Here is a 25,965-nt window from a genome sequence, read left to right as displayed (position 1 = left end):
TGACTGAGCACATCGACTGAAATACATGAAGATGCATTTTGACGCCAGTCAAATTGTTGTGGCGGCATAGTTGTACAGTTTACTGTGAGTGTGTATTTCTGCAGCCACATTGTGGTATTATGCAAGATTTACCTGAGTTTCTAGTGAGGACAAGGCCCCAGATGCATCCTTATTCTTACGGAGCACAATAATTGTCCTTCTTCCAGTTTCTGAATGGTACCAGAGTAGTAGCACATTCTTCTAAACAGTACATGTTGGTTATTAAGTGATATGAATGTATGCTTTTCTCAAACATGTATACATCACTGCCCCCAGAGCCTCACCTCCCAAGTCCTCTTCAGAGCATTTCAGGTGGTCCCTGCCGCCTCACTGGAACAGGCAAGGCCGCTGGGAAGGTCACCAACAAGCTAATCCAGGGCTCGGTCCTCACTTGTCACCCTACTCAGCTTCTCCTGGCCAAGCTCCTGGCTGAAACGTCTGTGCCTCCACCCTGCCGCCCCCGACCTTCAGTCTTTACCGACGTTCCCTCCTCGGCACTCGTGCCCCCGCACCTCCTCCAGCAGGGACTGAGGCAGCATGTGTGTGAACAGCCCTGGAGGCTGCTGCCTTCCGAGTCACCTCCAGCCTCCCGCATCCCGGTACAACTACCCCACAAATGATGCCAACGCAACGCTCCACCAGAGGCTCGGATGCCACCCAACCCCCGCCCCAGCCCTAGTCCCCACGGCAACCAGTGGGACCACCACTCTTAGTGCCCCATGTCCTCAGCTGAGGCTGGATCCTTGGACGCCCCTCCTCCTCATAACCTCACATCTCACGATCAAGTCAATGGCACGTTCTATTGGCCCAACCTCCAACACAGGGAGCAAACCCGGCCACGGCCCACCGCTGCCGCCAGCCGGGGTGGTCACGTGTCTGAGCAGCCTCTGGGCCCCCGAGGGTCCCTTCCCCCTACAGTCAGCTCCTGGCAACGGCCAAGCGGTCCCTGCAAAGCATAAACTAAGCACATCTTTTCTTATTTAGAAAGTCCAGGCAGCTCCCTCCCTTGGTGGAAATCCATCTCAGAGCCTCCCCTCTGCCCCCGGCTGTTTCCTTGGCCTGTGTGTCGCAGGCGGGCACCTGTGGCCCCCGGTTCTCGTCTCGCTTTCCTGGCAAGGGTCCTGACAAAAGCTTGCACCCCACTCTCAACCCCGTTCTCAGGGGTCCCTCTGCGGGGAGCCTGTTTCCCCAGGTGAGTGTGCACACACAAACAGTCCTGAGTTCCCCTGGGATGCACTGGCTGTGAAGGGTCCTCCAAGCTCCTTGTCATGTCGCTCAGGGCCGGGTACCTGACTGGTGTTGCTTCATCACGATCATCGGAGATGGAGACTAAGACCTCCTTAGTGGGCGCGGGCCAGCCACGGGGATTCCCAGCTGGGCTCGGAAAGGCCTGGAATACCCTATAGGAGCCCACACCCTGGGTGGGGATGGGCGGGATCAACCCAACAGGAAATCTTTCCTGTCCTTTGTAGCAACAGCCACAGAAGTGTCCCAGGCTCTCACCGGTGTCCTGTGGGTGCTAAAGGCAGCAGCTCCGGGTGTTACGGCAACTGGAAATGAGCAGCAGCTGGTGGGAACCTGGGGCGACAGGATCTCCTGGGATGCGGGTGCAGGAGAGAGGCCACTCCAGCATCACCAACACCCACCAGGAGGAACAGAATCTGATCCAAGGGGCCAAAGGGATGTGAGGGTAAACATCGCAGATTCTAACCCTCAGGTGTAGATGTGTAAGGCTTTTGCTTTTGTTTTCTCTTGCTATCACCTAGGAAAGAATGAGCTGAGGGGCGGGGGGGGTGGGGTGGGGGGGGTGGGGGGGTGATATTTAACCTTTGACAAAAGAGAAAAACTCAAAAATCTGAGTGCAAAATTTTTTTTTTTTTAATGCAACTTACAAATGGAACCAAAGGATTATTTCATTTAGAGAAATGTCTGGGATAATGGTTACAAAAATGAATGAGGTGATTAGTGCTTATCTACGGATATCCAGACGTAACTTCATAAACATGAAAAATCAAGTGCCACATGGAGTTTTTTTTAATTACATTACATAGAATCCATCTTTCCACTGACTATTTCTATGTTGATTGAATTATTAAGATTAATAAATCTTACATGAAGCTGTAATTCTCAGATAGTATGCAATCCAAGACAACAAATAGTGGTTAAATTATAGATTCCAATTTTGACATATAAGGAGTCATGAACGAATTTTATATGTTTGATTTAGAAAATAAAACATGATTTGAAAATTCAAACTGTAGAATTTTTTAAGCTGCTTAATAATTTTCAGTAACAATCTTTATCCTTATCTTTTTTATCTCAAGATAATAAGATTTGAACTTGAGCTTATAATAACTGTTATGAATTATCAAATGAGATATATATGTTAAACTCTGAGAGATTAAAGGAAAGTGTTACTTTCATCCAAGAGTAAGGATTCAGCATATAATGGTGTTTGAGACGATTCTTTGAGAGGGTGACTGAGGCGAAAGTTACAGAGCGAAGTCACTTTGGGAGGGTGGAGCACAAGCGTGGCAGTCAAAGGATGCTGTGAGTGAGGATGTGTGTGTCTGGGGGACAAAAACGCTGGGTGGACAAGCAAGCGTGATCTGGCAATCGTGAGGGATATACCTGTGTGCTGGAAAACCTTGGATTCCAAGTATAGGCGTTTAAGCTTCATATGGTAGATCAACATCTTACGAAGCAGGTAAGCCATCTCCAGACTCTCTTACCTGTCTGCTGGCCTCATGCAAAGAACTCAGAAGCTGTGAGGCTAGAGAATCACACAGTGGAAAAAGTCAGGATGCCAAGTACTGCATTAAGAAAAGATCCCAGCAGGGTGGGAAGGAACTCTGAACTTCCAATTCACTATTACCAACTTTTTGTGACAATGAAATTTTATTACTGCAGCTGCCATTACCCAAACCAACATAACACAGTGTTGCCTCACGCTCACAAGAAGCCTCAGCTCCAGGCTTCTACACTTGTTACCCACAGGGAGATGGAGGATGGGACAAAAGGTTGAAATGGACCTGCTACCTGAGTCTCTCCTGCTTAAACAGGTCTCTTGGGAGGACTAGACCAGTCATCACTGAGGAAACTGATTACATGGGCACCACATGCTGCAAGAAATATTTTAACCTGACACATTACCTCCTCAGATTCAAGATTTGGTTGGATATAGACCAGAAAACTGACAGTGTTTAGCATAAAAACTAACATATTTAGCATTGTTTTCCCATCACCCCCTCAAGACCCATGAAGGAAATAATGTGAGTAAATCACAAAGGTACGTTGAAGTCGTTGGCTGAGACGTAATGAAGACAGGCAGTCAGATGATGTGTGTCTTGCCCAGCACAGTAAAGTGGTTTGGGGCATTGTTTCCCTGATTAGATTAAGAGCAACAGGAGGACAGGGGCTCTGCTTGGCTACGCTCCTCACTTTTTCCTCCCTCCCAACAGCTACTAAGTTCGAGACAAATAAAGAATGAATATGTAATGAGCAAATAGCTGGTGAATGGAGAGGAAACACAGATGCAAAAGACACTGTGAATCGCAGCTGCGTGAATGGGCTGAGGAACAAGAGCGACGACCGTGGTGCACACGCCCGGCCTGCATAACTCTCTGGGTTCTTTCAGTTACTCACGATGAGAAGCCCCAAAGGAGAAGCAGGCCCCCAGGACACAGCGGACGGACGTCACCAGCCCTTCTGCAGTTCTGTCTCGTGTCTGTCTTTTTCTCTGCAGCTCGGCTAAGCGGCCTCGTATCTGAGCCCAGCCCAGTCCCAGAGATGTCTACACCGTCACACTCAGCACTGGATCAGCACCCAGGTGGGTCTCCAAACTTCCTATTGGATCAGCCTGGCAGGCAGCTGATCTTCAGACAGGAGGAGTCTAGAGAGAAGACTGAGGTCTTCAACTGACATCTCTCGCCTCCACCTGACTGTGGAGATAGAAGGGTACAAGATCACCAAGGAAAGAAAGGAACACAGTCACAGTCTTGGCCACGTGCAGGGTGGTGGATAAGAACCAGTCCTCCGCCTCTGTGTCCACTACATGGCCATGGTCACCTGTGTGTTACAGTTAGCTGAAGCCAAATTAAATACAACTTAAAATTAAGCTTCTCAGGTGCACCGGACACGTTTCAGATGCTCAGTCTGTCAGCACAGGTGTGAAGCATCTCTACCATCCCCGAATTCTGCTGTACAGTCCTGGCTTCACAGACACCAGAGGCCCAGCCGTTTCCTGCACGTGTGGATAATGTCCGAGTCAAGAAGGACGAGCTCAGGATTGGGCTCTGGGATTTCAGGGGTGTTTTCTAGTTCCTCCAACAGGAGACACCTTGAGAATCCCTTCTGACCCTATACCATAAATAAGCACTTGTTGAATGGCCCTTGCAGGGGCCTTCAAACATAACCAATGCAGAATTCTCAAGAACAACAAATGCAATCAAGGCAGTATTCCCATGAGCTGCAACCTCAAGCTTGTTTTTAAAAAAGGAACTTTGCTTTCTTTTAAATTTGGGTTTGATTTTCAGTGGAGTCACAGTATCTCTGCAGCAGGAGATCTAACCTACTCACTTCCGAGGGAAAACTACCGAGTCACTGAGCCCTGAGTCATTGCCAGTCTGAACTTGGCTGATTCAGAGCTGCGCTCCCGTTTTTCCTCCCAGGGTGTGAGCTGTACGTTCCGAAGGGGCCTGTGTATCTCCTGTGTGTCTTCAGGGGAAGACTTGTCTGGTTTGCTCCATTCCTGGACGCCACAGAGAGGAGTTCACACTGCCCAGTCTCTGGTCATCAGCCTCCACTTCGGCCAAAGCTGCGAAACATCCTTGATGGCCTTCCCCCGGGCCCGGGAGCCCCCGGGTCACAAGCAGCGACTCTGCTGGCTCCTCTTTGTCTCTCGGAGGGCCTGAGCAGGTCTGGTCCCTGCAGCAGGACTGTCTCGGCTCCTCTCCTGGACCCCTGTGTCGGCCCTTCTGGGCTGAGGGCACCCAGGCAGGCGGAGGGGGCTCCCTGAACCCTGCTTCCCGCTGCCCTGTCCTTGGGGCCTCTGGTCATGCTCGTGACCAGGGCTCTGCCGCGGAGACCGCAGCAGGGGTGGGAGGCAGGGCAGAGGGGCCGGGCCGCTGCTCAGCCACTCAGCCTGGTCCGACTGCTTTCCCTGCCCCGGAGGCCTCCGCTTCCTCCTGCTCCTCTGCTCCAGGAAGACTTACCTCCGTGGACAGCAGGGTAGTCTGCCTTTGTGACCCGCGTGACCCACACACTGCGCTGAGCTGTGTTCCTAGGTTCACCATGAGTCTCTTGGGATTTCAGTCATCACCTGCCACAGTTTTCAAAAGCTTGTGTTGGAACCCAAGGGTAAGAATCTGACTCTCAGTTTTGGAGGCAGTCATCCTGTGTCCTGCCTTTAGTGGACGCTTCCTGAGACCTTGGTGGCAGCCACGGACCCATCCAGGGAAAAGGCGATGGAGGGAGCAGAGGGGTCCAGGGAGCGGATGGTGCTGGGACGTGGACTTAATCAGGTTCATGCCGACCCTCTCTGCTGCAGACGCCAGGCTACTAGTGATCTCTTTGCAAGCTGATTTGTGCAATAGCACTTTGCCTTATAGCCTCTGGGATGACCAGCATATTTTGTAGTTCTCTTAGATTATGGGGGTCTCTGATGCTCTCTATTCTGACCCAGAAATTCTCCTAACAGTTGAGTGACCTGCTCTGCTTTTCTCTGGGTAGTTCTTCAATTTAGGCTAGAAAAGAAATGTCAGGGATTTCCTTGGTGGTCCAGGGGTTAAGACTTACTCTTCCAATTCAAAAGGTACAGGTTCAATCCCTGGTTGGGGACCTCAGATCCCACGTACCTAGTGGCAAAAAAAATCAAAGCATAAAACAGAAGCAATATTGCAACTAATTCCCTAAAGACTTTAAAAATGGTCCACATAAGAAAAAAATCTTAAAAAGAAATTTCAGATGAGATTCAAGATATAAGGTAATTATGGATTCAAGAGATTCAACAATGTAAATTGTTAACACCCTCATATGGGTTTCAATTTCACAAATAATAGCATCATTTTGTACTCTACATATTCTCCACCATTTCACCCATATTTTCTTTATTGAGAGTCTAGTTTAGCAACTTCAAAAATGCTGACAAATCAGTACTGAGAGTGAGAATTGAATGCATAGAAATTCATATATATCCATACCCACAAAGACAGAATTGTTTGGATTCCTCTCATAACAAACTGCTACCAAAATCATAATCAAGGCCTAGTAAATGTCAGGCTTGCTATGTTGCTATATATCTTTCCAACCTGGCTTTAGTCAAGATCAACAAGAATTATTGCTCAGATGACTTCTCAGAATCTTCAGACTTGGTAGAAATGACAAACATGACTAAAATATTAAGAACGTATTTGCCCAGAGTGAGAAACTCTCTTTGAATCAAGAGCATCACTTGTTCCTCATGTCATAGTCGGCTAGCTCTCATGAACAGTGTAGAGAGGTGGGCTATTGTACACAGTTCATCTCTGGGCTGTGGGGAAAGGAAGCAAAGTGAGCTTTCTTTAATAACTGGCATAGATTTCACAGTTTCCAAAAGCAAAATAACTGATGCATAAACATTTTCAAAATAGGGCTTTTGTGTTTTTTTTCCAGCAGCGTGATGCAAATCATTGGGCAAACCACACCATCTTCTCCTCTATGGCCACATGAAGTAAAGACACCTTTAGGGCAGACTCACAGGTCATTCTTGCTTTCCTCAAAATAAACAAGGAGTCTTAGTTTTATTTTCTCTAAGTGGTGATCGCAAAGTCCTTGTCCAGATGTTCTCCTTTATAAGAATTAAAATGGAAAAATGTGATAAAAGTATATAAAGACTCTTGAGTATACCCATTTGCTGTTTTTATTATTAAAATATCACTAAAAACAGCAAAAATGGATATAAAATAACCAAATGCTCTTATCGTCTCCATAGCTATGAACAAATGCTTTATTCAAGTTGATGTTTTGAGGACATAAATTAACTGCATTTTTATAACAAAGATAGCTGGCTTTCTCTTCTCAGAGTGTATTTAGTGGATCATAAATTACCTGTTCTTTCTTCATCAGATGAGAGTAAACTATTGTTACAACTTTCTTCATTTCTTTTGGGTTTATATGTTAGAGGTCAAACCATGACCTTATAAAACATGATCTGAGGTGCTAAGGGGGCCTGTGAAGATTTTAAATGGAATCCACTATAAACGAAGATACAATAAAACTCCATTTTACCCATGTGTCAACAGTTGAAAGCTCTCATCTATATTCTCTTTAAATTTCTATGTATATTTCATCTTTATAATGCTTTTTTCTGTTGTGTAAGTTTTAGGAATTTGGAAACTGGATTTTCAAAAGGACATAAAGAATATGTGCTAATAAAATGCCTTCAGTCAATCAGGGGAACCTTGTTTCATATAGTTAATAGCTCTATTCTACACACATAGCAGATTTGTTCTCATTTCAGATACACAATAAACCATATTCATAAAGCTCTTGGAACTTTACCGTCACTAGTTGTGATCCATGAAGAAATAAAATCCTCCAAGGCAGGTAGGACCACTCGTGCGGTGGCAACAGAAGGCATTTGGGGCCACACAAATCCTAAGTATAATATTATAGACACATTTTCCCGCCTAGCTCAGTATTAAGCCTTCATTTCACCCCAAGATGTTAATAAGTTGAAACTGAGAAACGCCATGATTATCACAGAATTTCAAGAATGAAGCAATTGGTTTCATGATCATCTTTAAATGAGCTCCCAAGGTCCCTAACTTTCAGGAGTGTAACGGGCAATTTCTTCAGCCGTCCGATTATGTTCCATCACTCACCTTACAGTGTTTTCATTTGTTGGTCATCGCCACAGACGATGAGCCAGAGGGGATAAAAAAAGAAGCGACTGAGTCGTTTACTTGCCTCAAAATCAAACCAAATATTTGTTTGAGGTTCCAAATATTTAGATAATGTACCCACTAATTTTTATTTTACTTCATGTTTTGCACATCCTTTTCCAGAGCCGAAATGCCCTTTCCTCCACTTTATTTATTGATTTAAATGTCTTATGTAAAAGTAAACAGGAACAGATGAATTTTTTTTTTTAAAGAAAACACTTTGGTTCTTATGTGCCCAGTGAAAAACTTTATTTTTCTCACCTTTCAAATATTTTTCTGTATATTTAGTTTTCAGCATCCCAAGTAGGTTGCACGGTTTGTTTGAGTTTATTCTGTTTGGTTCACTGAATTTTTGAATATATAAATTTTTGTCTTGAACAATATTTGGGAAGGTTTTAGTTGTTATTCTTTCAAATAATTTTTCTCCAAACATCACTCTTTCTGCGCCCTGTGGCTCTCCAGTGCTGTGAGTGTGAGGACTTTGAGATTATTCCACTGTTATAGCCACGCTTTCCGGGAAACAAACTCACTCAGAAGGACAATGCAGATAGTGGAGTGCAGTTTATTACACCGGCGGGCCCAAGGCAGAGTCTCCTCTTAGCCAAGGACCCCGACCAGCATTTGTGAAAATCTTTTATACCCCATGTATACGATGTGTACGTGTCCAAACCCACCACCCCAATTCCCTTGAGACTTATTACATGAACAAAGGAAGGGTAAATACAACTACAATAACCCCATCATTCACGTGTTATGTGTTCAAACAGTCAATAATCAACAAGCCCGCAGTTACATTCCAAATAGTTAATAACCGATAAGCCTGTGCTTACATTCTGATAGATAGTGTCTGGAGGCAGGGGTGATTAATGTCTGTTTTCTCTTAGGCTATGAGTAACCTGGATATGATCTTCAAGGTTCCCCTGTCCGGAGGGGGTCTTATCCTTCCATTGTCGTTCCCACAGGCACTAAGCAGAGAGTTCAGAGTCCACTGGAGAGGTGGCCGAGTATGATCAGCACAGACAGGCCTGAGATGGAGTCCAGGCCCTATGAATTCCTTCTTCACCACAGCTTCCTTAGACTCTGTTCGTTTTCCCCAATTGTCTTTTTCTCTGTCATTCAGATGAAATGATTTCTATTCATTGAAATTTAAGTTCACTGACTTTTCACTCTACCTCCTACATTCTGCAAGCAAACCCATCCATGGGATTATTCAATTTTATCTATTGCATTTCTTAGTTCTAAAATTTCCATTTCATAGCTTCTCGTTTTCTCCTGAGAACTTCACTTTTATTCATTTCAAGAGGGTTTACCTTGATCTCAAGGAGCATAGTTATAGTAGTTGCCTTAAAGTCTTTCTCTGATAATTCCAACATCTGGGTCACATTGAAATTGGCATCTGTTTATAATCTTTTCCTCTGAGTGTTGGTCTTAATTTTCTGGTTCATTGTACTTCATATAATTTGGGATTGTATCCTGGACATTTTTAATACTACACTATGAAATTTTGAATCCTGTTAAGATCTTCTGGAAAATATTAAATTTTGTTGCTGTTGTTTTAACAGGAAATCCACTCAGTTATCCTTCCCAGCTCCGGGGCCCCACTGGGCTTTCCTTTAGAGTTAGAGTTGCTTGTGAAGGTCTATTCATTCAGTACAGCAGAGACAAGAGAAGGAAAAATAAATAATAAGGATTTTTCACACTCTTCAAATACTGGGTCGTTTTTTTATCAAGTTTAAGTCCTTTGGCCAGAAAGACAAGTTTTCTCTTAGATTTTTAGAGTCTCATGTAGTCATTACTGTCAGAGCGCAAGGAATTGAACTACCAAACAAGAGGGCCAGGAGGAAAAAGAGATAACCAAAGAAAAAACAACAAAAGGGGTCTTTCCCCACATTCAGTGCAGGGAATCCTCTTCCTGGTCCTTGGAGTTTGTCCTTTTTGTTTGTCTCAAAAATACATTGTTTGTGTCTGCCAGACAGTCCTTAACCCAGGCAGCCTTCAGGGCAAAGCCAGGAGCTAAAAGAGGAAACTCAGCCAGCAGGGCTTCTTAAATCCTGACTTTTCTCCTTAGAGGCATGGCCACTGTTAACATCCAGAACCCTGGGGCAGCTGCTTCTGTTTTAATTCGTATTTGTATGGTAATTAGGGCTTCTCTGATGGCTCATGGTGAAGAATCAGTCTACAGTACAGGAGACCAGTGTTTGAAGACTGGGTTGGGAAGATCCCCTGGAGAAGGAAATGAAAACCCACTGCAGTGTTCTTGCCTGGAGAATCCCATGGACAGAGGAGCCCTGCGGGCTACAGTCGATGGGATCGCACAGAGTCAGACGTGAGAGATCGAGTGAATAGCAACAGTGGTGACCGGTATGAGAGGCAGGCTGCAGGGTGCTGGCTCCCCGGGAAGCAGCAGAGGTTAACTTGCTGGCGACATTTCAGGTCTTCATGCTCCATAAACTGTATGAGTTGGATGAGACCTGACTGCTTCCAGATAGGGGCGTGCATTGCGAGACGACCCAGTTTAGATGTAAGATCCTGGAGAAGATTAGTAGGGAAGTCCAAAACTAACACTCCTCCAACTCTGGAACTTGACGAGGCGTGTGCAGATGGGGTAGCTGAGAGCAGAAAGCATTTAACCACAGACCTGCTCAGGAGATGCCAGGGAGCTTAGTGTTTTCAGAGCAAATGTAAACGTGAAGCAGGTAGGCTGCAGGGTGCTGGCTCCCCAGGAAGCAGCAGAGGTTAACTTTTCTCATATTTTGAACCGCTCATAAAAGGATTATGTCTTGATAATGAATTGCAGTCAGGATTAAATAATTTATTTATTATTATAATGATTACCAATCTGTGAATCTGCTTAAGATTGACCCAAGTTTTAATTAAATAACATCCATTCCATTTAATTCAAATTCAAAACAGTGACTCTACCTCATTTAAAAAGTATCTAAGAAACTTGAATTTAATTACCAGATGTAGATAACAGCACCTATTTTTTAATGAAGCAATCACTCAGAAATCTGAGAGAAAAGGTAGATCATTTGATTCAGAGTTAAATAAAAAGCCAGATAAAAGTATAAAAGTCTTCAAAACTATGGGAAGATGATAAAATTATACTTCTTTTCAGATCATGTAAAATGAAAAGCTCCTTTTAGCAAAAGTTGCAAACATTTTTTGTAGCAAAGCAATAACAACGATTTTTCTTTTTTTTTCAAAATGTAAAATGATTGTACTTTATAATAGAAGAGAAAGCCATTCCTTTCTCCAGGGGATCTTTCCAATCCAGGAATTGAACCCAGGTCTCGTGCATTACAGGCAGATTCTTTACCCTCTGAGCTACCAGGGAAGCCTCCTTATAACAGAAGGGAAAGAACAAACAGATCGATATTTAACATGATTAAGTTTTAACTTGATTCCTAACACAGAGGAACCTCTACTGTCCTGTGTCACTGCTGGTTTGGCTTGCAACAGGTGTTACAAAATCGTGTAGGGAACTGTATTTGTCATAAAAGTCGTGGGCTCCCTGGCACACGTGCCCCCATGGTAGACAAGGGTGAAGACGGAATCTGTGAGGCAAAACAAAACACAGAGCTATTCGTGTTACAAACACAACGTAGAACACAATCCATGTTCATACGGGTAGCAAACCAGGGGTCAGGATCTGCAATCAATATTCCAGATCCAAATTCACTGAATTGAAAAATGCATATTTTAATTGGTCTGTGTGACAAAACGAAGCCAAGAAATGCTAAATCTAGTCAATGTTAAAAAATTACCATTCATGCTTAAAATCTATTCTTTCTGCTTTTAGCTTTTTTTTCCCTGCAAATGAAACAAGATGATAGTGGACTGGAGTAAATCTCTTTAAAAAGTTTCCTTGGCAAATACATAAAAATGTGCAATTGGCAACTGCATGTTTCCAATTTCAAATTTATTAGAAAATTCTGAGTTCGTGAAAATTCTAACCATATAACGTATTTCAAACTAAGACTAATCTCAGTTGACAGCATGTCTTTTTAGTTATCAAAATGCAAATGCCATAATCGTTATTTCCACTGTATTCTGTAAGTAGAAACTCAACTACACACACATTCTTCTGTACTATGAGTGGGACATTTAAAACTGCAGCCCATTCCTGCACTCCTGGGATGACCTTCAAACTTGCCAGAGGAAGAGCTCAAAACCACTGCACTGGCTTTGAATCACGATCACGTTTTCCAGAGAAATATTTTTAGCCTCTTCCAAAAGATAATGACAACTTTCTTAGTAGAACCGTCTTCTCCACTTAAAAGGATGCCACGTAACCACTGAAATTCCTAATCAGAAGATCAAAACCTTAAATCCATGTATCCATTTCTGAAGGAAATGTGGATTCATTAAAAAAATCCTTATAATGACCTAGATTTCTTTCTAAAAGGCAGTTCTGATAGGTCCTTGAATCAGCATGTCATAAGACTTGTAACCCTGGCTTTCCCCCCATTGCCTTAAGTATGAAAACACTGCAGAATTCTCCAGTGACAGAACCCGGTGTCACCAGGTCACCAGCAGAGGGCGGACTCCCAGCCCGGCCTGCGGTGGGCTGTGCGTGGCCCCAAGCTCACTGGTGAGGAACCACGGCCCCCCAGGTCCTCCAAGACTTTGCCTTCATTGTGCTGCTACTTTTTAAATCAATCGAGAAACTAATAAAGACATGGACAACATTTTCAGACTCTAAAGGAAAATTTTAGAATCGCTGAGTGTATTTATGGCTTCCCAGGTGGCGCGAGTAATAAAGAACCTGCCCGCTAACGCAGGAGACATAAGAGACGCAGGTTCGATCCCTGGGTGGGGAAGATCCCCGGAGGAGGAAATGGCAACCCACTCCAGTATTTTTGCCTGGAGAATCCTGTGGACAGAGGAGCCTGGTGGGCTACAGTCCATGGGGTCACAAAGAGTCAGACACGATTAAGGCAACTTAGCATACACATGCACCCAGGCACAGCGTATTTTAACTTCAGAATGAATGCGTCTGCTAAAGCTGATTGCAAGCCTGTAACTTGTGAAAACTGAACAGCTGAGAACTGTCTGCTGGCAGGAGATGGGGTTTCTGAGGGCCGTGGGGGTGTCTGGGGGGCCTCCTGGACCTGCAGGCTGATTCTGAAACCACTGCCGCTGGACTTCGGTCTTTGTAATTCGTCAGACAGTGGGTCTCCCACCTATTCAGAGGACTTTGCATTTTCAAAGGATGTACTCAGAGAAGTTTCTGGTGTAAAAATGGAGAAATGAATTTAATTTCTTTTTTTTCTTTTCCCCAAAGCTTGCTCATCTTCATTCAGCCACATCCATTTTGCTTTTGGGCTTCCATGGAATGTAGGTTGAACTGGAAAATATTTGTGGTTAGTACAAATATGATTTTATTGGCATAATAAACAAGACATCCAACAGGAATGCTTTGGAACCTTCAGTGTTTAAACTGCTCTTCACTAGGCTTTTACCTACTTGAATTTTATCTTCCTTCTCAGCCCCTCCCGACACATTAGGCTCGAAACCCTGGATTCTTTTCCATCAGTGAAGTTTCTCCTTTCCCTGTAATAGGTGTTTGCTCATTTAGATTACAGGTGGTGCAGTGGTAAAGAATCCGCCTGCTGAGACAGGAAGCAAAAGAGACATGGGTTTTATCCCTGAGTTAGTGAGATCACCTGGAGAAGGGAATGGCCACCCCCTCCAGTATCCTTGCCTGGAGAATCCTGTGGACAGAGGAGCCTCGTGGGCTGCAGTCCACGGGGTCGCAAAGAGGTGGACACGCCGAGTCCCTGCGCATGCGAGCACACACGTTTGGATGAGACAGCTGATGGCAAGCCAGATCTGAGTATCACCTTAGAGAACACACCAGCTGAGAAGTTCTCCTGCACGGGCGTCTGTCCGCTGCGCGGTCACGCATGCAGAGTTGTTCATCTTCTCTCAGGCGTGCCAGTGCCATCCCAGCTTCCCCCCGTGGACCAGAGCCGGGCTCCGGGGGACGCAGGCCTGGGTGCCGCTCTGGGTGGAGAAGGTGGGTCTGTAAGGAGATCTGAGTGTCTGTGGTCACACTGCATGGGCAGAAGGCCAGGACGCCTTGCACTGGGGCTTGGTAGGCGGGGGGAGCATGAAGCCAGGGAAAGGAGAAATTCACAAAGTTCTCTGTGCAACTTTCTCCTGCCCCTGCTTGAAGCTTCATGGCGATATACGTAACCAGTACGAGGTTTACTGATTGGTGCAAAGCAGGAGGACAGGGAGCTTCGCACTGGGGTGTGATTGATGGGGACAGGCCTGGAGGGCCCCCAGCCACAGCAGCCGGGCGGTTGGAGCTGAATCCCCTCCGGTTCTGAGGGGCTGGAAGGATGTGATGAAGCTGTGGTTGGTGATGGACGGGACGACATTGGCTGCAGGCTCCCGCGAGGCTGGATCCTCCCGCCCAAGTGGTCCTCCCTCAGGAGGCTGCGGTCCTTTCTGCGTTTGTGCTGCTCGTAGGGCCCATCCCTTAGGGAATCCCCCGGTCCCTCTGGTCCAGGAGACACCTTGCTTCTCTCATCAATCTGAGTCCCTGGGTTGGTGGTAGGATAGCTGACAGGGGTCTATGAACTAACGCATCAGGAGCGCCAGACGTGCTGTGAATTGAACTGTGCTCCCAAAACCTGTGTTCCAGTTCAGCCCCCAGGACCTGGGGCTGTGGAAGCAGGGTCTTTGCAGAGGTCAGATGAGGTCGCTGGGGTGGGCAGGCCTCTGGCACACCCGGTGTCCTCGTAGGAAGAGGAGATCAAGACACAGACAGGCACGGGGGGATGACGCTGGGTGAAGAGCGGGCAGGGCTGGAGTGATGGGCCACCGGCAGAGGGCCACGCAGGTCCGCTGGAAGCTGGACGGGCAGGAGGAGGAAGGGAATGGACGCCTCGGGGTCAGACCCCTCACCTCCTGAGCTGCGAGGGGGCAAACCCCTGTCGTCCTGAGCCACTCAGTTGTGGTATTTCTTACGGCAGCCCCAGGAAACCAGCACAGGACGTGAACATCGGAGGGATGGGGGCGGAACTGCCCTGCGTCCTCCTCTCCACTCACCCACACAGCTTCCATGCTCCACACCGAGTCACTGTATTCATCTGGAATAATTTTCAAATGCTGAAGTTACTGGTAGTTTGTTATATTTTGTTGTGTTGTTCAGTCGCCAAGTCATCCGACTCTGTGACCCCATGGACCGCAGCACGCCAGGCTTCCCCGTCCTTCACTATCTCCCAGAGTTTACTCAAACTCATGTCCATTGATTCCATGATGCCATCCAACCATCTCATCTTCTGTCGTCCCCTTCTCCTCCTGCCTTCAATCTTTCCCAGCATCAGGGTCTTTTCAAATGAGTCAGCTCTTTGCATCAGGTAGCCAAAATATTGGAGTTTCAGCTTCAGCATCAGTCCTTCCAATGAGTATTCAGGGTTGATTTCCTATAGGATTAAGTCATTTTGTTGTTCTAAATGTGCATTAAAAAGTATGTGGACTTTTTCTCACTCGGTAGAATAAAACGTGTGTGTCTAAGCACATTCCAGACGGTTGAAATTCTTCTAGTAACAGCACTATTTGTGAGTGTCATGTAATATCCAACCAAAGATCTTTTAAAACAAATAACTAGAGATGTTTATTGAACTAGTAGAGTTTGGGATCTTTTCCTTCTCATGTGAAGTATATCTTTGATAGGATTGGCACTTCAGACCTCCCTGCACCCTGACCCCGGTGGCATCAACGAGACTGCAGACTTCTTGACTGAAGCCTCTGGGCTCCAGCGTGCACTGATTTAGGTGATTAAGAAATTGTTTTCCCCTTAATGTTAGACTGGGGCTTCCCTGGCGGCCTAGACAGTCAAGAAGGGTGCGATCCCTGGGTCAGGAAGATGCCCTGGTGAAGGGAAGGGCAGCCCACTCCAGTACTCTTGCCTGGGAAATCCCATGGACAGAGGGGCCTGGCGGGCTACAGTCCATGGTATCGCAAAGCATCGGACATGACTGAGCAACTAACCCACTCAGCTAAGACTAAAGTCTGCACAAGTGTTTCTCATTGACTCTCACTTATTTTCAGTTATAAAAGGCAGACTTATCTTTTGAGTCCATGTATTTCAATGGAGGTTTCTAGAATGTTGTGTTTTGTGGGAGCTCAGAGAAGACTGAGCCAGGATGCTGTCTGGTTCTCATTCTGAAGGCGATCGGCAAGAGATGGCTAACTTCTCTGCCTCTTCTTTAAATCAGGAAAACAGCAACCATGAAATTTCTCCTCTTTCTCATCTTAAGAAATACCTGTTAAAATAAACACACCTCCAAACCCTCCAAATACACAAAACACCAGAAACCCTCAGGAGTGATGGGTAAGTCGGGTTCCTACCAGAGACAGAGGAGAACTGAGCTGTCCGTCAATGTCAGAAGAGGCGGGACCCCGCGGGCTCTGGGCCTGGTGGCCGAGACCCAGGTGTGCGTGGCGCTGGGGGAGGAGCGGTCCCCAAGGGGAGCGGTGAGAGCAGGCCCCCCCGGGAAGCGGGGCGTGACCGAGAGGCCCCTCCCACACCGCAGCCTCGGTCACTGGTCACGGGTCAGAGCCGCTGGCCCAGCCTCCCACGGGGCAGCTCCTCGGGAGCAGGCGTCTGTCTCTGGAGGGGCCTGTGCGCGGCTCCTGTCAAAGAGCAGGGTCTCTGGGTCCCTGCCTCCTCCTACAGGTTCTGGCCTCTGTCTGGTTCTGACCAAGGAGGTGGGGGCGATGGCCTCGCACTTCTTTGCAGAAGAGGAATTCTGCTTAATGTGTCTCCTATGTTTATAACCTTTTAAGATGATTGTAAAATCATCTCATCGGATCTAACCAATTCCAGAGGTGATTTCAAAACATCCTACAGTACTTTGTTTCGCATTTATCTCAGTTCAGCTGGTGACAAAAGCAGCCACAGCCGTCCGAACACCCCAGAAAGCACCTCATTTCCTGCTGAGCTTCTGGTCACCTAGCTTGCTTTCCCATGACTGTTTTAACCACCCCCTCTTCTCCCTGCCTTTTCAGCACGTCTTTCTGATGATCGTCGGCTTTGTCACAAGGAGAGAGCATCACAGAAGCTGTGCTCGTCAAGGACGGCCCAGGCAGAGATTCTCAAGGACGACACGCCTAAACATACGTGAAGTGTGTTTTTAAACACCTGGAGAGGTGAGGCCGGAGGAGACAACTTTGTGTTTCTAACTGGTCTCTGGGTCCTTCCCCACAGGACGCCCCACAGACTCGGAGCGGACTGCGCAGTGACCACAGGTGACTATGAACTCTCAGTGTGGTTTGCAATTACAGCTCTCAGGAGCAGACGGGCGCTGGGGGGCTCAGAGCTTTATGATCCCCCCTGAAAACGAAGGGTGACAGAGCTGCTACTCCTGCCCACCCCGCACAACAGCAAGGCACTCAGCATCCTTTACACACTCCCTGGGGAAGGAGGACACACACGTCCTATTTTTTTGGAGCCAGAAACAGAGAAGGAGAAAGTGTGAAGACAGCCCCAGGAGTGAGACTTAGCCTGGCTTTTGTAAACTGACGGGCAGCTTGTGCAGCTCAGGAACCCCTTCTGGCCAAGCCCCACCACGAACAGTTCTGAAGAGCTGCCCTGCACACCCCCCACTCGCCCCGGCTGGATGGGAATGAGGACGTGCTGACTGGTGACCCCCCCCCTCGGTCCCTTCCAGGTGGAGCCAGGCTCGTCCTGGCTGGGCAGGTGGAGCCCCCCTGCCCCTCCTCAGGGGCGGCCCTGACCGCCCACCGCCCCTCCCCACAGCCGTCTGCAGAGCCCCTCCCCACCCCTTCTATTTAGTTCAAGCCCCAGGCCCGGGTTCAACTCTCGGAGCCTCTGAGCACACGCAAGGCAGGCTGACCCCTGGGCCCCATCTCTGGGGCTCTGTTTGCATGAGAAATGAGAAAACTCGCCCTCTCGGCACAGCCTGAAACTCTTCTCCAAGTGATCCTGCCATAGAGACCACTCCAAGCCCAGGCCTTCACCCCTCCCAGAGCCAAGGAGGGCATCCATCAGGAGCAAGCCTCGTACCCTTCACAGGGTCACCCAGACCCCTGAGGCGGGGGTCTGCCTCCATGAGCCAGGAGGGGCCGTCAGCTCGAGGTGAGACCAGGCGCCGGCGTCTCTGACTCTCATTTTCTAACAAGCTCAATGGCTCTACTTGAGGGAACAGTTGCATTGAGACGACAGACACTTGCAGGGGCGTTTAAAGGAGGAAGAGATAGAAACCTGGCCCCCGTTGGAGCATCATGTGGCTCCCCCACGTCTCACTTCCGAGCTGCTCCCTCGGGCCGGGCCCTCCCCTCCCAGGACCCCAGGTCAGCTGGACCCCACTGCCCGGTCACCACCCACAGTTGGCCTTGACTGACTATACACAGAAGAAGAAATATTAAGGGAGCAGGGGAAACGGGTGACCGAAATGGATGTGTTTGCTTTCTTCCACTTAAATCATATTGGGTTGAGGAGAAGCAATTATGGAAAACAGCAGGGAAGCGAGCTTTTCTTGTAACTGTTCCCACGGTTCTCCGAATCCCCCCCCCCAGAGGATCTGGCGGTCCCCACGGAGGCACAGAAGCTGCTAAAATCCCGGGTGGTCTGGGTCTAGCCTCGTGGCCCCCAGCGTTCTGAGAGTGACTGCATGTGTGGCTGTTACCAGCACAATTTGGGGTTTATGTAGTGTGGTTTAATTCACAAAAGAAAATTCCTTTAATCAGGCAACAGGAATGCTGTCCTGCTTGGAGTGCACCAGGGGCCCACTCTGATGAGCCCGGTCGTGTCTGGGGGCGGGGGGCGGGTGTTAGGACCCCTTTCCAGGCCTGCCATAGACTGGAGATGCTGCCGTGGCCACCATCCCTTCATGCCTTTGCTGCGGGCCAGTCCCCTGGGGACCCGCTTACAGCGGGAACCTGCACCTGCATGGGGCCCCCACTGGTGCCCCCACAGGCCCCCGACAAGCAGAGCCAGTCTCCTTCACGTGGGATCAAAGGTGGTGCCTCAGGTCCCCCCACAACATGCTGGGAGGCAAGGGGGGTCTGCCTGGGGTCAGCGAGGTGTGGGGTGCTAGACCTGCCCCTCCAGGGGTGCTGGTGGGTGCAGGCCCCTGGCCACAGGGCAGCGGTCAGTGTCAGCTGCCCCTGGGATCTATATCAGGTTGCTGGTACCTGTCGGAAACGCGCTTGATGGACGAGGACGCCCCTGGCACCTGGGCCGTGACGGCGACTTACCAGCATCCTGACGGCCTCTGAAAGGAGACGCCTGCTTTGTGCTTGTCACAGGTGTGCTGTCAGACAGGTGCTGCCCCCGCAGAGGTTCTCAGGGGGGGCGACCTGTGCCCTCTGGAGGGAAGGCTGCCCGGACGGTCCTGCAAAGTCAAAGCGGAGGTGGGACACGCACGGTTCCAGGCAATTCTCTGTCGTTTCCACAAAGAAAATGATTTCTCCAAAACCTTTGATTGGTAGGATAAAGGCAATGACCTACTTTTCTGGTAGGTAAAGAATAATGATGGTAATACAATAAATAGCAGAAAGGGGGAACAGTGGCTTCAGGACTGGAGTTCACAGAGTATTTGAAAGCAGTGGCGGACAGCAGTGGGAAGCGGGTGGGAGGATCCTTCAGGAAAGGTCCACTCTCCCCAGTCCCATCCATCCGAGGGCTCGAAGGCATGAGGACAGCTGACTGCCGCCCACTGGTCCAGGAAGAGTTCCCTGGTTGTCAAGGCTATGTCCATGTTAATTAATCTCTCAAAGACGGGTTTAGGAAAAGAGATTAGAAGTCTGCACTATTTTGTCTAAGAAGCTGAAGTTTTAATAGACAAAAGCCCAACATTTTAGACTGGCTCTTGTTTGGATCTACCTTAGGGACTAGGCTTAGCGGCAGGAGGCAGGGCAGAGTGCGGGGAGACGCACCCGGGCCGGGCTCTAGGACCCCAGCCCCAGACATGCACCTGCCCTCCAGGGGCTGCTTCCGTGGTGCTCTCAATGGACGCACGTGTTGGAACACTTTGGGCCCAAACGAGTGTCCAGCGGAGGAGGATGTGCTCCTTTGGTTCCCTCCCTGCCTCCCCAGGCTTTGTCCATCTCTGCGGAGCGTCCACTTCCGAGAGCCTGACCCTGTGGGACGTCTCGGCTGTCAACGCCCTCTGTCTGCCCAAGAAGGGGGCCTGGAGATTAGGAGGTATTTCAGCATCCCCGTCAGTCGTGGACACTTGGAAGCAATTACACGACCAGCATGGTCAGGGAAGGGGGTTGTGAAAAGTGTGCTGGTGGCAGGCAAGGCTGGTGTGGGCCCCTGGGGGAGGCAGGGGGGGCCCCGATGCCTCCCCGTTGCAGAAGGACCCCGATGGGCAGCAGTGGGTGATGCCTGTGGACCCTGACCTGCGACTGACCAGCTTTCTGACCGACTCTGAAAGGGGACACAGCCCAGGGGTCCCCGCTGCATCCTGTGTGTGCCAGGACAGGTTCCTCCCCTGAACCTCAGCGTGTGCACTCCTGCAGGACACGCCCCGGGGACACTTCTGCACCCTTTCCCCCCATGTGACCCCAGAGGGCTGGCCTCAAGCCTCACCTGCATCAAAGGGGCCTGAGGACTGTGCTCAAAACAAGATCCAAGGTATTTCCCCTGAAGCTTCTGAGTGACGTCTGCATGCAGAGAACGACAGGCCTCCCAGCACACCTGCCGCCCCAGAGCCCTGCAGGAAGGGTGCCGTGCCGGCAGCCAGAGGAAAACCCTGGGTCCACCATGTTGTGCTAAAGCTGGGAGAAGACGCCCGCTCCCCCCAGGGACTGGGACCCGGGAAGTGGTGGGGCTTGCAGCCCAAGCGTCTGGGGTAGGAACCGGGGACCATGAACCCAGGCTGTGCGTTCTCCCTGGAGGTCGGAGGCCAGGGGCCCAGCCTGTTGCTTCCTCCCTCACCTCTTGCAGTTCTGGGCAGTATCAGCAGCTCCGGGGCCCCCGGGGATGCCTGACCCCATCTCTGCTCCGTCTCCACATGGCGTCTCCCTGTCCCGGCCTCCAAACCTCTGTTTACAAGGACGAGGGGCTCAGTGGGTTGTGTCCTTAGCTGCTCAGCCGTACCCAGCTCTTTTCTGCCCCATGGACCGTAGTCCACCAGGTTCCTCTGTCCACGGGATTCTCCAGGAAGAATACTGGAGTGGCTTGGCATCTCCTTCCCTAGGGGTCTTCCCAACCCAGAGGTTGAACCTGCATCTTCTGCGTTGGCAGGCAGCTTCTTTGCCACGGAGCCACCTGGGAACCCCGTTTTGGGCTATGGCCGCCCTGACAACCTCACCCTAACTTGACTCCCTCTGCAAAGGCCCCATTTCCAAATAAGGCCGTGTTTCTGGGCTCTGAGGCTCCCACCGCCACACGCCTTTCTGGGAGACGTATCTGTATCCCAGCACGTGTGCAATGGCCCTGCCCTCCAGCCACAGTCTCAGCAAGCCTCCCGAGTCCTGCACACGCTTCTCCCAGAGCGGTCTGAACTTCCGTTAAAAACAAGGAAAAATATCACAGGAGGAAGCATGTTTGTTCTGCAACATTTTACCTCAAATCTCATAAAGGACAAAATGACGCAAAGGAGCTGAAATGCTCCGTTTAGCAGTGATTTGTGTGAGATATTGAGTTCAAACTTTTGTGCAAGAACATCTGACTTGTGGCCTTTGACCCCGTAACACTTTTAGGATTCGAGAAAATGACCATCAGTTTTGGGTAGTTGTGCACAGAGTTGGCCACAGCACTCCCTGTATTAAAAAAAATAGAAACTTACAAGTTCGACAGCGGAACGGGCCGCTCTCTTAGGGGGTAACCACAGATGGGGCAGTACTGCTCATAACGCAGCACTGAGAGAAAAACAAACAGTCTTAACGTGTGTCTGCAGAGTCATCTCCAGCGTATAAACACATGCACGTAAAACCTGAAAGAAAGCTCACCGAGAAGCTAACCCTAGTGCTCTCTGGGTGGCACAAACATAAGCCATTTAAATTTCTTCCATACACCCTCCTGTATTTTCTTAATTCTCTACAGTAAATAGAAATTATATTTATATAGAACAAAAAGGCAGGAAGCATTATTTCAAAATAAATACCGGTTATTTTCTGACAGCCACAAAAGATGGGGAACCAATCAGAACAACTTTGCCTTTGATGGCTCTTCAGGACACGCACATTCTGGGACCGCCTGGGAACAGAAGGGCCCCAATCCCACGCGGTGGAAGCCAAGTTGGGAAAAATCAGCAGGAAAGGGACTCTGGAGCCATCTTGAAGCATTTTTTTTGTTGCGTTTAAGTGTCGCCTGAGGGCCATGAGCCTTGGGGCTGAGTGACAGGGGCGTCTCCCGCGGCAGAGGTGACAGGAGCCCTCCCTGCCTTTCAGGACCCTCAGCTCAGAGCCGGCCTGCAGGTGCCACGGTGCATGAGTCTCCCTGCGCGCACGGAAGGCAGAGCGCACGGGGGCGCGTGGAGCAGCCAGGGCTCCTGGAGAGGCGTGCTCAGCCGTGGGACCGGCGTCCACACCCTCTGTCCAGCCGGCTCTCCCCTCCCTCAGTGCTGCCCCAGCTCCAGCTTCAGCGAGCAGCTGGAACATCCCCATGAGCTCCGGAGCCCGAGTGCGTCCCGGAGAGTCTGGGGCACCTCAGTCCACAGGGGCCCGCTGACCTCTCCAGCGCCGATGTCCACGGGGCTTTGTCATTTTCTCGCTGAAGGGCTTCCGTCCTCTCAACGAAGAACGCAGAGACTGGAGCTGGGCCTGGGGGGGGCAGAGGGAGGGCAGGAAGGCCGGCTTTCGTCAGGGGTCAGGGTCTGCGTGACAGTGAGACCCTCCCTGCCCCCGCCCCCATCACTCCATAAAAAGGAAACACTCAAACTCCGATCCCCAGCAAGCCGGCCACTCACCACTATAAAAAAGGATTATATATACAAGTAGACAACTGAACTATCTTGACAATGTGGGCAAATAAATCTTGGTTGTTTTGAATTCCAGGCTTGTTCTTCAACTTCCTAGAGAAAGGTGGTTTTCTGAGATTCAAGGGCTGACAACGCTGCATCTAAGGGCCAAGAGAATGTTGTTTCTGGTCCTTTTCTACCAAAATGTATTTTTCATTCACTTTTTTTTTTACTTGTCCCATTATAATTTAGAAGTATTCTCAAACACCCCTAAATCAATAGAGTCAAAACAAAATCAAAACTTCAAAGTGAAAACCAGGGTTCTCAGTATTAAAAATAGAATTTTATATGCCTCCTTCATGTTTCACATTTGATTTAAAATAACGATGTCACACAAGGGAGTTACAAGGTCTGGAACCTCACCTCCCCGCGTTCTGCTCTTGGGCACAGCTCTCTGCGAGTCTGCGGCGGCCGGCATGGGGCACACCGTCCCGGCGCTCCTCCAGGGGGCCCACCACGCATGGTGTGGGGAAAGAGAGTAAACTTGTTTGACGCTTCCTCCTCGTCATCTCCATCGTCAATGCCAACCAACAAGTGCCAACCACTTACCACCTGAGCCTCACACTTTCTGCGTAAACGCAGACGCTTAGAAAGGTGAATTAGGGCGGCGAGGTTCTGCAGCCACTGAGACCTGGCCTGTCTCTCCATAACCTAGAACTGAGCCGCGCCACAACCTTCATCCTGCAGGACGTCACCCACTCGCGGCCAGGAAGCCTCCTCCTGCCCAGGGGTGTGCTGTGAGCACAAGGACCAAGCCAAGGAGGCCCACCGCTGCTCGCGGAGGTGATTCTGTGCAGTCAGGCGCTCACGGGGCACGGTCCTAGCACCGCTTGGACTGTAAGTAATGGTTGAAAACTCCGCCTCCAAATCCTGACGCCTCCCTGGGGCCACTGCAGGCCTGGGCTGCTCGGGGTGGGGGGCAGAGAGCAAGTGGGGGCATCCAGCCCCACCCCCTCTTCAAGCACTACCTCCCCTGGGCTTTCTCCCTGGATTTAGCTTGGAGAGAGGATATCGTGGCTAAGACATTTGAGAAACACTGGGACTGATGGTTTTCAGAGTTGTTTTTTATTTGGGGCTTTGATCATCGTGTAGTTGGTTTCTTAGATGTCCAGCAGCACAGGTTTAACATTCTGCCAACCACAAACACCCACGCTGTTCTTTAGTCCGCCACGTGGCCGTGAAGGGTCCGTGGTGGACGTCGCTCTGATCTCGGTGACATGGCAGGAGGGCTCGGGGGCGTAAGGGTCACACTTGGCAGCCGACCTCGCAGGGACCGGGGCAGATGGTGGTGACTGAGGTCTTGGTTGCCTGGCGGAGCCTAGAGGGAAGAAGAAGATGTTCCCTCTAGAAAACTGTGCAGATGGAAAATGCAAAGCTTCAGATGGTCTTTGAAACAAAAAGGTCGAGTTCGTGACGAGCAGAGCAGGGAGAGACTAGGAACGGGCAGGAAACCACGACTCTGGCCAAAGGCTCTTCCGCTCGCCAGGGACAACGGGCCTCGGTGGGACTGTTTTCCTCTGGCCTCTGCAGCCTGGTTGGTGCCCGGAGACTCTCCTCTTCCTGCTTCCAAGGCAGGTCCCTGCGGACCCCTTGGCCCCAGTCTCTCTCACCCAGTGCTCTCCTCCTCCTGGCGGCGTGGTACCGCTCCCACCCGCACGGGCAGCTCCTCCCCGAGGAACGTGACGCCACCTCGGGACGCATGGTCTGTGTTCCCCCCTGAACTACCCGGGGGCAGCCACGAGCTGGGCTGACTGTAAAAGGAGGAGGAGGCCTGTCCTGTCCAGCAGACGCATCACAGGAAAGTCTTCAGGCCGTCAAGGCCCCTGAAGGTCCCAGGGCGTCTGTCCCAGCCGGCTTGAGGACTCTCTCCCGAGGCCACACCTGTATCTGTCTGCCTCACATCCCGCAGGAGACTGGCGCCTGGCGCTCCAGTCGTTGCCTGGAAGACACACTCGAGGAGCGAGAGTCCAGGCATCCACTGAGCAGATCGGAGTCAGGCCCCTCCCCGAGCCACGGCCGGGCCACCTTGCCTCTGGGACGCACTGTCCCCAGGTGTGAGCTCCCCCAGCCCCAGGTTTCCTGGAGTGCAGCTGCCCACACGGGGAAGAAGCTGCTAGATAGTTACCTGCTCTGTCCTTGCGGTCCAAGTCCCTCCCGATACCCAGGAACATCACACAGCTCCACCGCGTCTGTTTGCAGACACTGGAAGGGCGTTTGGAACATAGAGCTTTACCTGTTCTGAAATTTCAGAATATATTTATCCCCAAACCTGGTGTCTTCAAAGTCTCATTTCCATGAGAACTTGAAAGCATGGACCTTGCCCCCTCTTGTACCTCTTCTCCCCCAGGTGTCCCCACATGTCCTGGGGGGCCTCAGGGACCAAGCAGATGGGATGGCTGTGGACCTCTGACATGAGTCTTGGGGAACGGTTTCCTCCCCTCAGAAAACCGCAGCATCTGAGTGCTGAAGCCTGGACCTTCTCCAAGCATCACTTTCTCAAGACATCGCGAGGGCGGGCGGCTGTGCCCGGCTCCCTCCTGGGCCAGGCCCGCCTGCGGAGCCCTGCAGGCAGAGCCACCCTGGCCAACTCGCCCTCTGCCCAAGTCCTTCTCATGCCCGTCCTGCTGAGAGACCACGAGGCCCCCGCACCCCAGCAGGGCTCCTCCTGCGGTCGTGGGACTCTGTCAGCCTCCCACACCCTGTCAGTCACCCTGGACCCTGGTGGAGGCAGGCTCGCCCTGCCCCAGTGCCTTTGCACAGGTCGTCCTGGGGCCTGGAGCAGGTCTCCACCAGGAGCTGCAGGGAATGCGCCATTGCTACCCCGGCAGGCGTGAGGGGTGCGGGGAGCGGGGCGCAGCCCTGGTGCTTCCGTAACTAGCACCCTGCCCCCGAGTTCCTGCCTTTGCTGGTGGTTCTCACCGGCACCAACGTATCTTGTCTGGGATGTTGTTTGTCCTTTATTCCTAGCATGTAAGCTCCTGAGGGGAGGAGAGCCTCATCCCCCTCCCCCACTGCCCGGGGCTGGAGTGGAGCGTGCAGGCCACGAATCCGCT

The sequence above is a fragment of the Dama dama genome, chromosome 26 (genome assembly GCF_033118175.1).
Source record: "Dama dama isolate Ldn47 chromosome 26, ASM3311817v1, whole genome shotgun sequence".
NCBI lineage: Eukaryota > Metazoa > Chordata > Mammalia > Artiodactyla > Cervidae > Dama > Dama dama.
The sequence above is the reverse complement of the archived record's forward strand: the minus strand, read 5'-3'. Positions refer to the sequence as shown.